Genomic DNA, 10,000 nt, shown 5'->3' with positions numbered 1-10,000 from the left:
GCGCGATGGGCGTGACCCGTTACTATTCCGTGTCAGTGGGCTTTCAATGGGTATAGTTGCCTCTTATTTTTCCTCTTGGTTCTCCTAGCTCTCGTTTTCGATTCGTGAGAGAAAGATGGACGATGAAGACATCGACTTTTGTTCGATTCGTTTCGGCCTGCTGTCGAATGTGTTGTCCATATCGTTCTCTCTCGCATAAGTTCCTCCTCTCTATCTCTCTAATGTTTCCTTTCTCGATATTTTAACGTATATAATATACGTACATATATATATATATATATATATATATATATATATATATATATATATATATATATATATATTACACTTGGATACATAGTGCTAGTATTATATTATAGTTCGAAATTGGTCGGGAACTTGTTTGCGAGGTCATGCCTCGTTTTCCTTCGCGTCAATTCGTGGCGCGTGTTATAAGTCTAACCAACGACTACGACGAATGTTCATTGTTCGAAAATATTAGATCTATCTTTATCTAGTACGCGAGTGTACGTGTGTATGCGTATACGTGTGTGTGTGTATATGTATGTGTGTGTGCAAGAAAGAGAATGAAAGAAAGAGAGAGAGAGAGAGAGAGAGAGAGAGATTGGAACGAATTGACCTTCATCGTACACACGCTCTAACAAGCACAGATCGATTGCTTATCTTCAGGATATTATTTTGTATGACAATAATTCTTATAATATCAGTATAAGTATACTAAGTACATACTTAATTATTATTATTTAAATATTTAATATTTATTACAATCACATAATTATATATTTTAATAAATTAATTTAATATCTGATTAATGTTTATCTTATATTTAAATATATATATATATATATATATAATAGTAAATGTATAAAAGGTTTTATTATAAAATTTTTGTAACATATTATACATACCTATGAAATATTTATTAATATATTTTATTTAGATGATTATTATATGCGTACGTTTATGTATGTATTAAATGAAATGACGTATGTTAAATAGATACATGAGTATTAAACGAGATCGATAATTATAGGAGTCAAACGTAAGATAGAAAAAAAAAAAAATGTAAATAAATATATAGATGAATTCGTTCGTATCTTATACTTATGTATATTCTTACCACGGAATGTTATTGCTTGTATAGGAATTACACGGAAACGGTGAGAAGGTCATCTGAGATAGGTCGTCATCTTCAGTTGACACGTAAATTCCGAAGGAAACGCACACGTCGCCTCTCTTCTGCGTGAAAGAACGATTATTTTTGTGAAATATTAATCCTCTCTCCTTCTCTCTCTTTCAAAAAACTTTCAAGAGCCTTTTTTCCTCTCGTGTTGACCGATGAAAGAAAAAGACAGAAAGACAGAAAGAAAGGGAGAGAGAGAGAGAGAGAGAAAGAGAACGAGCGTGCAAATACGTAGATAATTCACGGAAGTGCGTGCAAGAAGAGGAACGAAAATTTTCAACATGATTGGCGATTCCTTTCGGAGGACAGTCAACTTGGTTGGTTGTTTGCCTTCTTGAGGATCTTCTTTCCATTATGGAAACAATCTTTGTCGATCTCAATATCGATCGTTTGATCGGAAAAATGTAAAAATGTGAGGTATTTAAATAATTATATTTATTATATATCTTATATATCTTATTGTGAATTTTCTTTTGTTTCTTTTTTTTTATTTATTAATTTATTTATTTTTTATTCTTTCATTCTTTTTATATTGTTTATATTTTTTCATTTTTGATACATATTTTATTAAAATGTTTATTATATCGACATTTTGTGTATCTTAGATAAACGAATGTACGTGTAAATTTTTATATCTTTGAAAATACTCGAGTATATAATATCTTTTTTCTTTTTCATCAACTCTGCGTTCGTATTACCAGAAAGAATTTTATAATGATTTCTTCTTGAAATTTTTATTATCCAATTGTTAAACGAAAAATAATCGACAATTTACTTTTTAATCAGATACGATGATCTGATGCATCGAGATTGATTTTTTTTTCTTTTTTTCACGGAGAGAAAGTTTCTCTCAATTACTGCAATTTTTATTGCAATCGATCAAAATTATTAAAAATTATTTTATTATATTCTTTACTATATAAGACGCGCATATAATATATCCATATCATAGAAAAGAAAAAAAAACATAGATATTGATATACGCATATTATAAATATAAACATAAATATAAATTATATGGCATATCATACACATGAAAATAAATTAATTCATCATAATTATCTTAATTAATATATTGAATATAATTGACAAATATTTTTATTAATAGATATCAATGAAAATATTAATACAAATTTGATCGAACTTTTGTATTTACTTCTTTATATTTTCTTTTTTTCTTTTATCACTTAAAATACTATAAAGATTGACATAAACGTAACGTAATATAACATAAGCTTATAGCATCATTAATATACATACCTGCGTAATAGATCAATACATAATAATAGGATATATGTATATTGTAAACACGATCGTAAACATAGTTACATGCATATTGTAAATACGAACATAAACGTAATAGTATGCATATCATACACGTAAGAAGTATAATATCAATCGATATTATTATCAATTTTTTCGTTATCAAATAACGAAAAAAAAAAAAAAAGAAGAAATTTACAATTAATCTCGCCTGATTTTTCTTTATAATTTAAAATATTATAATACCGTGGCATTATATATTTATTTCTTTACTTTTTGGCTACGTGCGAGACTATAATGAAAATATTTCGCGGTATTCGGTTTCGCGCGTGCGTGCTGAGTCAGGAACTCGATCATCGATCACTTATTGTTAGCGACCGAACACACTTTGGATCGTGACTGCACTTATTTGCCTCGACACCCTTTTCGCCTTTCGCACTTTTATCGTTTTACTTGACAAGTCGCGCTCCTGCTGCACGCCGGATCAACGTTTTCGATTTCAGTCGGCACGGCCCACGCTTATTCTAGAGGGAGAAATGCCTTACGAAACGCCTTAGGGATATCTATTAATAGATCCTGATCCATGCACACCGTCGATCTCGTTCTCCTTTCTCGAAGAAGAAGAAGAAGAAGAAGAAATAAAAATTTAACTTCTTTCATACATATATAAATATATTATAAAATAATATTGATATAGAAATAAAATACATATATAGTATATATACAAACATATATAATATATATATCATTATATTCATATATCATATATATATATATATATATGAATATAATGAATATATTAATACTTGTAATACGGATAATAATTTGATACGTGAACAATTTAAATTTGTCAAAATTGTATTTTTAATAATATACGATTGAAGAACAGATAAGACGAATTAAACATTGACGAATAATTAATTACTAATATAATTATTTTAATTATATTATTGATATAATTAAAAATTAAATAATTACTTAATTAAATAAGTAAATAAAAGTTCCTTTCGATTAATCAATTAATTAATTAATCAATCAATTAATTAATTAATTAATTGAAACACGTTGACAAAATTTTACGCGTTTAAAGTATCTTTCTGGACCACCCAGAAAGGGTAATATTACTCCATGAACCCATAAAGGGGGGGATTCGTATACCTCGAGCGAAAGAATGGAGAGGGAGGCGATCACTCGCGAGGACGTGATGGTTCCTAGATGTTCCCTCAGGAAAGACGTTTACGTTAGCAAGTATAAAATGACCTGATCGGTCATATGCCGAAGAGTGACTATATGGATATCTTATAACGACGAACGACGCTCGGAAAGATCAACGACAGATGACGGACGATGGGAAATGGACCACCGTCGAAGCTTACGATAGAATCCTATCGAAAACATACGTTGTGTGAATCTGCGTTTGTGTTTGTTTATTTGTGTGTGTGTGTGTGTGTGTAGGTCGATATATATATATATATATATATATATATGTCTATTTACTTCGATAATATATAGTATAGATACTCGAGAGAAGAAAGACAAAAAAAAAAAAATACTTCCCACGATTTTCATCTTACGCGAATTCCTTCTCTTTCTCCTTCCCCTCCTCTTCCTCTTCCTCTAACTTTAGACTTTCGTCTAAATCGTTAACCTCGAAGTTGAAACTCGTGGAAAAAATGAAAAGGAGGAGAAAGAAAACGCGTCAGTTGTTCGACGATAGCTCGATAAACTTCGAGATATTCGAGATATTCCATGTAGATCGAATAAAATTGTCTTGATATTAGACCATTTTTTTCTTTTGCTTCTGTTTTTTTTTTTTTTTGTTTTTTTTTTGTTGCTCGAACAACGAGCACAGGCAATACTTAAACTATACATTTCGAAACGATACGAGATATCATTTGCTATAAAGGATAAAACTATTAAACCATTCTTATTAGGATATTAAACATATCGTATAATTTATTTTCGATAATATAAATTATTATCTCATTTATTGTCGTAAATTTTAGAACTTTAGAACTTTTTTCTTTCACTCCAATCTTTCTCTCTCTCTCTCTCTCTCTCTCTATATATATATATATATATATATATATGATAAAATTCGATAAATTCGTGTTATTATTTAGATATTATCAAATATTATCATATTAATTGCATAAACATATAAATTTCTTTTTTACCATATAGAAAATTACTAAATAATTAATTAACAAAATATTATTATAAATCTATACGGAAATCGTATAGAATTATTTTTTAATTTGTCTGTCTCTCTCTCTCTCTCTCTTTCTCTCTCTCTCTCTCTGTATCTCTCTGTCTCTGAATTAATAAGATCGTAAACGTCAAGAAACAATTAAGAACAAAATCGCATTTAACACGATTATATTCAAAGTATAATGTCATGGCGTTTTGTCGATTCAGATAAAAACAAGAAAGAGAGAGAGAGAGAGAGAGAGAGAAAGAGAGAACAAGTCAAAGAAAGAATGAATGAAAGAAATAAAAGAAAAAAAAGAAGGGTGGATGAAAGGAAGGATGGAAGGAAGGAAGGAAGGTAGGAAGGTCTTCCTTTAATTACGTAGCCGCTTGCAGTCGCTTTTCTCAGGCGGCATTCGGACGAAATTGCATCAGGATGCGCTTCCATCGTTTTTTATAAAACGAAATAGGACACCGTTGGATATCGTTTGAAGCCCTTCTCGCTCGCGAAATTACGCGTTTCGTAACGAGACGAACAAGAAGAAGAAGAAGAAGAAGAAGAAGAGGAAGAAGAATAAGGAGAAATAAAAGTAAAAATAATAAGAAGAAGAAGAAGAAACGGAGAAAGAAGAAAAAAAGTGAAAGAAAAGAAGGTGAAGATGAAGAAAAAAGAAGAAGACGTGGAGGAGGAGGAGGAGAAGGAGGAGGAGGAAAAAGTACAAGGCCATCATCCTATACAGGGATGACAAAACTCCCTCTAACATCATCCCTCGAGCATCATCCCTTTCTCGTTCACGTGTTTGCCTTACCACGTTACAACCACGAGCTACGACACGGTACTTTGAAGTGTCGCATCTGCGGTTACCCAAGAACACCTCTCGGTGAGTAGGTAGTACTGTCTCTCTCTCTTTCTCTCTCTCTTTCTCTCTCTCTCTCTCTTTACTATCGTAGAACGTGCATGGATGGAACTACACGTAAGTACTTCGTAGGTACTTAATCCCTTCGCACGCTGCGAAGGGTACGAACAGTCTCTACTTTGTATATCATCTCTACTCTCGCTACACCTTTCTCTCTCTTTCTCTCTCTCTCTCTCTCTCTCTCTATACATATATATATATATATGTGTATGTGTGTATGTATATGTGTGTGTGTGTGTGTGTGTGTATGTATGTATATCTTTATATCTCTTTCTTTTTTCTCTTCTCTTTCTGTATTCAGTAACGCGATTTCGAGTGGAGCTTGGATTTTAAATCCCGGACTCATCCATTCAAAGGAGTCCTCTCGACCCCCGTATATAACTATACTACATATATATATATATATATATATATATATATATATATATATATATCTTTCTCTCTTGCACCCTCTCATACATTTCTTTCTTTATTCCTTTCTTTATTTCTTTCTCTTCTGACGCGTATTTCGGTAGGGAGGAAGGTGATGCGTGATCCAAAAGCAAGGTGCGCATGATCATTGGCGGGGTACTTTCTTTAAAAATTTTTCTTCACTGAATACGCACATATATCAAAATGAATATTATTAAATATTTATTTTTCATTTTGTCAGTATAAATTGTATATTTCTTTTCATGAAAACAACGGATATTATTTAGAATAAAATGGACAAATATTTAGATCTGAAAAATACCTAATGATTTATATCGATAATTGCTATATTAATTGTTATATTTTAAATAGGATTATATATTATCTCTCTATGAATGTTTAAATGTCGACGCCTATGTTCCATAGTCCATGTCAAACTCCTTCTACTTGTACGCTTATTCATTATTATTATTACGTTATCCACGAGCTTAAGAATCGTCCCGTGAAGAGGTAAGGGAAGGGTACCTCAAAAGAAACGGTACGAGCGTGTCGGTAATATGAGGGTGAGAGGGGGTGGATTTATAACGCTTGGAAAAAAAATGGAAAGAAAGGGAGTAAAAGAGAGAGAGAGAGAGAGAAAGAGTGCAGGGGTACTCGATTTTAATCCCCCGCAATCCCACGCAACCTTTTTTCATCTTCTGTCCTGGTTTTTCTTGAATTTTGTCCCTTCCTTCCCTCTTTCTTTCTCATTCTTGTGACGTTTTTACCGACTCTCGAAACTGATCCCAACAACAGACGGACAGACAGAAAGAGAGACAGAGAGAGAGAGAGAGAGAGAGAGAGAGAGAGAGAAAGAAAGATCTCCAAAGCAAAAGTTTTCATTGTGATTTTCTCCACCCTCGTTGGTGCAAGCACGTCGTGAGTTTCGAGTTTTCAGTTCAATGTGGGAAAACTCAAGGATCATGCTCGGATTTCGTTCGGAAGAATTCGACGACCCTTCGATCCTACTCTATCGCCATCGATTTCTCTATTACAAAACAGATACATAGACGGAACTTTTGGTAGTTTGACTTTTCTACTACATTTGTTTGATTTTGAAGCATTTACAACTAACGTTTTGCTCGTAACAGGATGATATGACGGTGTCATATAATTTTCTTTTTTTTTCCATTTTCATTTTATTTCGTTTATTTCGATAACATTAATATTACATTATTACAAAATATCATTGATATTAAATATTAATATTAAATATATAATATTAATATAATGTTAATATTAAAGTAATAATTAACGTACTATTGATAATATGAATTGATAGATTAATATACATAGGTATGAACAATGACAATTATGTTTTTGTATTTGTAATAATTTGTTACAGTGTAAATTGTAATGTTAAGAAATATTTTATTATCTTTATCACGAGCGACTATAGTTGCTCGTCACGAAATCTTTCTCACGTAATACGGTCAGCTAAAGTCACTCGCAAAGAAAATCACTGAAGAAAAATCGGATTAAGAAAGAAATCTCCTGATTGGTTGAATTGTGACCTATCAGACACGACAGCCTTTTCTACAAGAGCGGTCAAACGACGATAGCAAAAGGATTATTATATTATTAGTATTACTATAACGATGAAAATTTTGTAATAATATTAATCGTTGTAGCTCTAATAGCCACTGGATACAATAATGTTGTCGAAGCATTTTAATTTTAATTTTTTCTACTTTTTTTTTCTCTTTTTTTCTTTTTTTTTTTTTTTTCATTTCGTTATTCGAGTCGCTCGCTTGCCAAATCGATTAATAAAAAGAAAGCAAAGAAATGTGACGAAATAATATAAATCGCTTTTTTAAAATTCTCTTTAAAATATAAATCCAAATGAACATTGTAAAACGTATAAAGTCCTTGCTGTTGCATTTGAATTGCATCATTGCAACGATTTACATACATCGAAGAATGGAGTCAATCAGATTCGCCTCTGAAATAAATTATTGTTAATTCGATGATCAAAAAGAATTTTGTCATTTAATGATATTTTATATAACGAAAATTATAAAAATTTATTATGAATATAAAAAGTGAGGACGTTCCGTCGAGTGTTTCCGACGATTAAATTTAAAAAAGAAAAATTCTGTTAAGTGAAATTAATCGATTTGACTTGTGAACGGCTCGTTTACGTTTACACAAAAATATTCGTAATGAATATTGATTAAATAGTTATCGTATAAAAAAATTGATAAAATTTCTTCAAGTAGTTGTAGCTGACGATTATTAAAAGATATTCTTCAACATTTCTCCTTTCTTTTTCTTTTCTTTATTTATTTATTTATTTTTTATTTTATTTTTATTTATACGATCGCCACAAAGAACAAGGATATATTTTAACGTAAAACGTAATTTAGTGTTTTTTTTTTTTTTTTCTTTTTGTGAACAATTCCGATAGGTTCATAGATGGAAGTATATGAGGAAAAAATGTCAACGTTCATCTTACATTGGTGGTGGGTTAGGGTAATAGATTATCCAAAAGGTACAAGGCGTATTTGAAATTCGCGTGGAAGGGTCTCTCGTGAAAAGCATCTGGACGAAAGTGACAAGGGGCTTTGTTGTGTTCGCATAGTTCACATTTCGTCGGTGCATTTTCGGACCTCGTTTCTGACCAGGAACATGATTAGTGCGAACACACTTGACCTAGTCGACCTATTGTCGTAAGCAAAGGGGAGAAAGAGAAAGAGAGAGAGAGAGAGAGAGAGAGAGAAATACTATTATATCGATACCATGTACACGTAGAGATCCATTATTTGATGTCCCTCTTCGACTCTATGGGTCACATCGTCGTGTGCATCCTCCTCTTTTATTACAAATTTTCTACAATAAGATTGAACGTTATAAGAGATATAATAGATAGGTAAGTAAGTATCTACGTCGATTGTACGTGATTTATCGATTTGAAGGAAGGATGGTTTAATATTGAAAAAGGAAAAAAAAAGAAAAGAAAATTTGTTAATCGTTGTAACATAACGATTCATTCACTGGAGTACCCATTATCATTATTTCTCAAATTAATTTAATAAATTAGATCGTACGATCGAACGATCCCTCTGGCATTCATATGATTGTTCAAATGATTACAATACTGATATTAATTGGGATATATTTACGTTAAGTAGATGCGATCTTTTTCTGATAAAAAATTTATTATAGATAAATTAGATATTATTTGTTAGATTAAATTCATTATTTATCGAATTATTTTAATAAATCGTATTAGAAGATTTCACGAAGAGTTCTCTATTTTGTCTTTGAAATTACTATCAATGATTACGAATATTAAATTCGACGCGTAAATATATTTATATTAAATAAACATAAGATTTGCCTGTTTGCGTGCTTGTCTTTTTTTTGTGATCGATGACAAATATACACGAACGCAAGAAAGAGCAAGTTGGACGTGAATTAAAACGAAACAGAAAAAAAAGAAGGAATTTCCTAGAATTACTCTAAATCAACAACAACAATAATAATAATAATAATAATAATAATAAAGCGAGATTAATCAACAAGGTATTCAATTTATCTACGATCTATCTAATCTATAAATATCATCATTTTCGTTGCGTAAACTATTCCCATCGTTAAAAACTCAAGCAATATCTTATGCCATGGATTTTGATCTATATCCATGAAACAAACGTTCCGTCCATTCTCATAAATTTACAAGAGTAATATCCAGAGCCAGAAGATTCGTACGCATTTGTATATGTAGATAGGTAGATAGGTACTTACTTAGATAGCTATAGTCGAGCGATTAGGTACTCGCTCGGTAAACTTTACGTTTCATTGGTCGGGCACGGTGTCCATCATATAAAGAGAGTCGCGTTGGCCCGCGAGAAAGGAGATGGAGGAGAACGAGGACGAGGACGAGGACGAGGATGAGGATGAGGATGAGTACGATGAGTAGAATGAGGAGGAGGAGGAGGGGAAGAGAGAGAGAGAGAGAGAGAGAGAGAGAGAGAGAGAGAGAAGAGGTGAACGC

At 31.6% G+C, this 10,000-nt stretch overlaps 1 protein-coding gene across 1 annotated transcript in view; it reads left to right on the top strand.

Annotated features, from left to right (window-relative positions):
- The first annotated feature begins 1,521 nt into the window (after nt 1–1,521).
- Nucleotides 1,522–10,000, top strand: part of LOC124954691 (paired box protein Pax-6-like) — a 108,576-nt gene continuing 100,097 nt past the window's right edge. Inside the window, exon 1 of the mRNA XM_047508020.1 lies at nt 1,522–1,600. The gene's annotated coding sequence lies outside the window, so the exon portion shown is untranslated. The remainder of the gene's footprint in view (nt 1,601–10,000) is intronic.

The sequence above is a fragment of the Vespa velutina genome, chromosome 1, assembly GCF_912470025.1.
Source record: "Vespa velutina chromosome 1, iVesVel2.1, whole genome shotgun sequence".
In the NCBI taxonomy this organism is placed as follows: Eukaryota; Metazoa; Arthropoda; class Insecta; order Hymenoptera; family Vespidae; genus Vespa; species Vespa velutina.
This window is presented reverse-complemented; position numbering and strand designations above follow the sequence as displayed.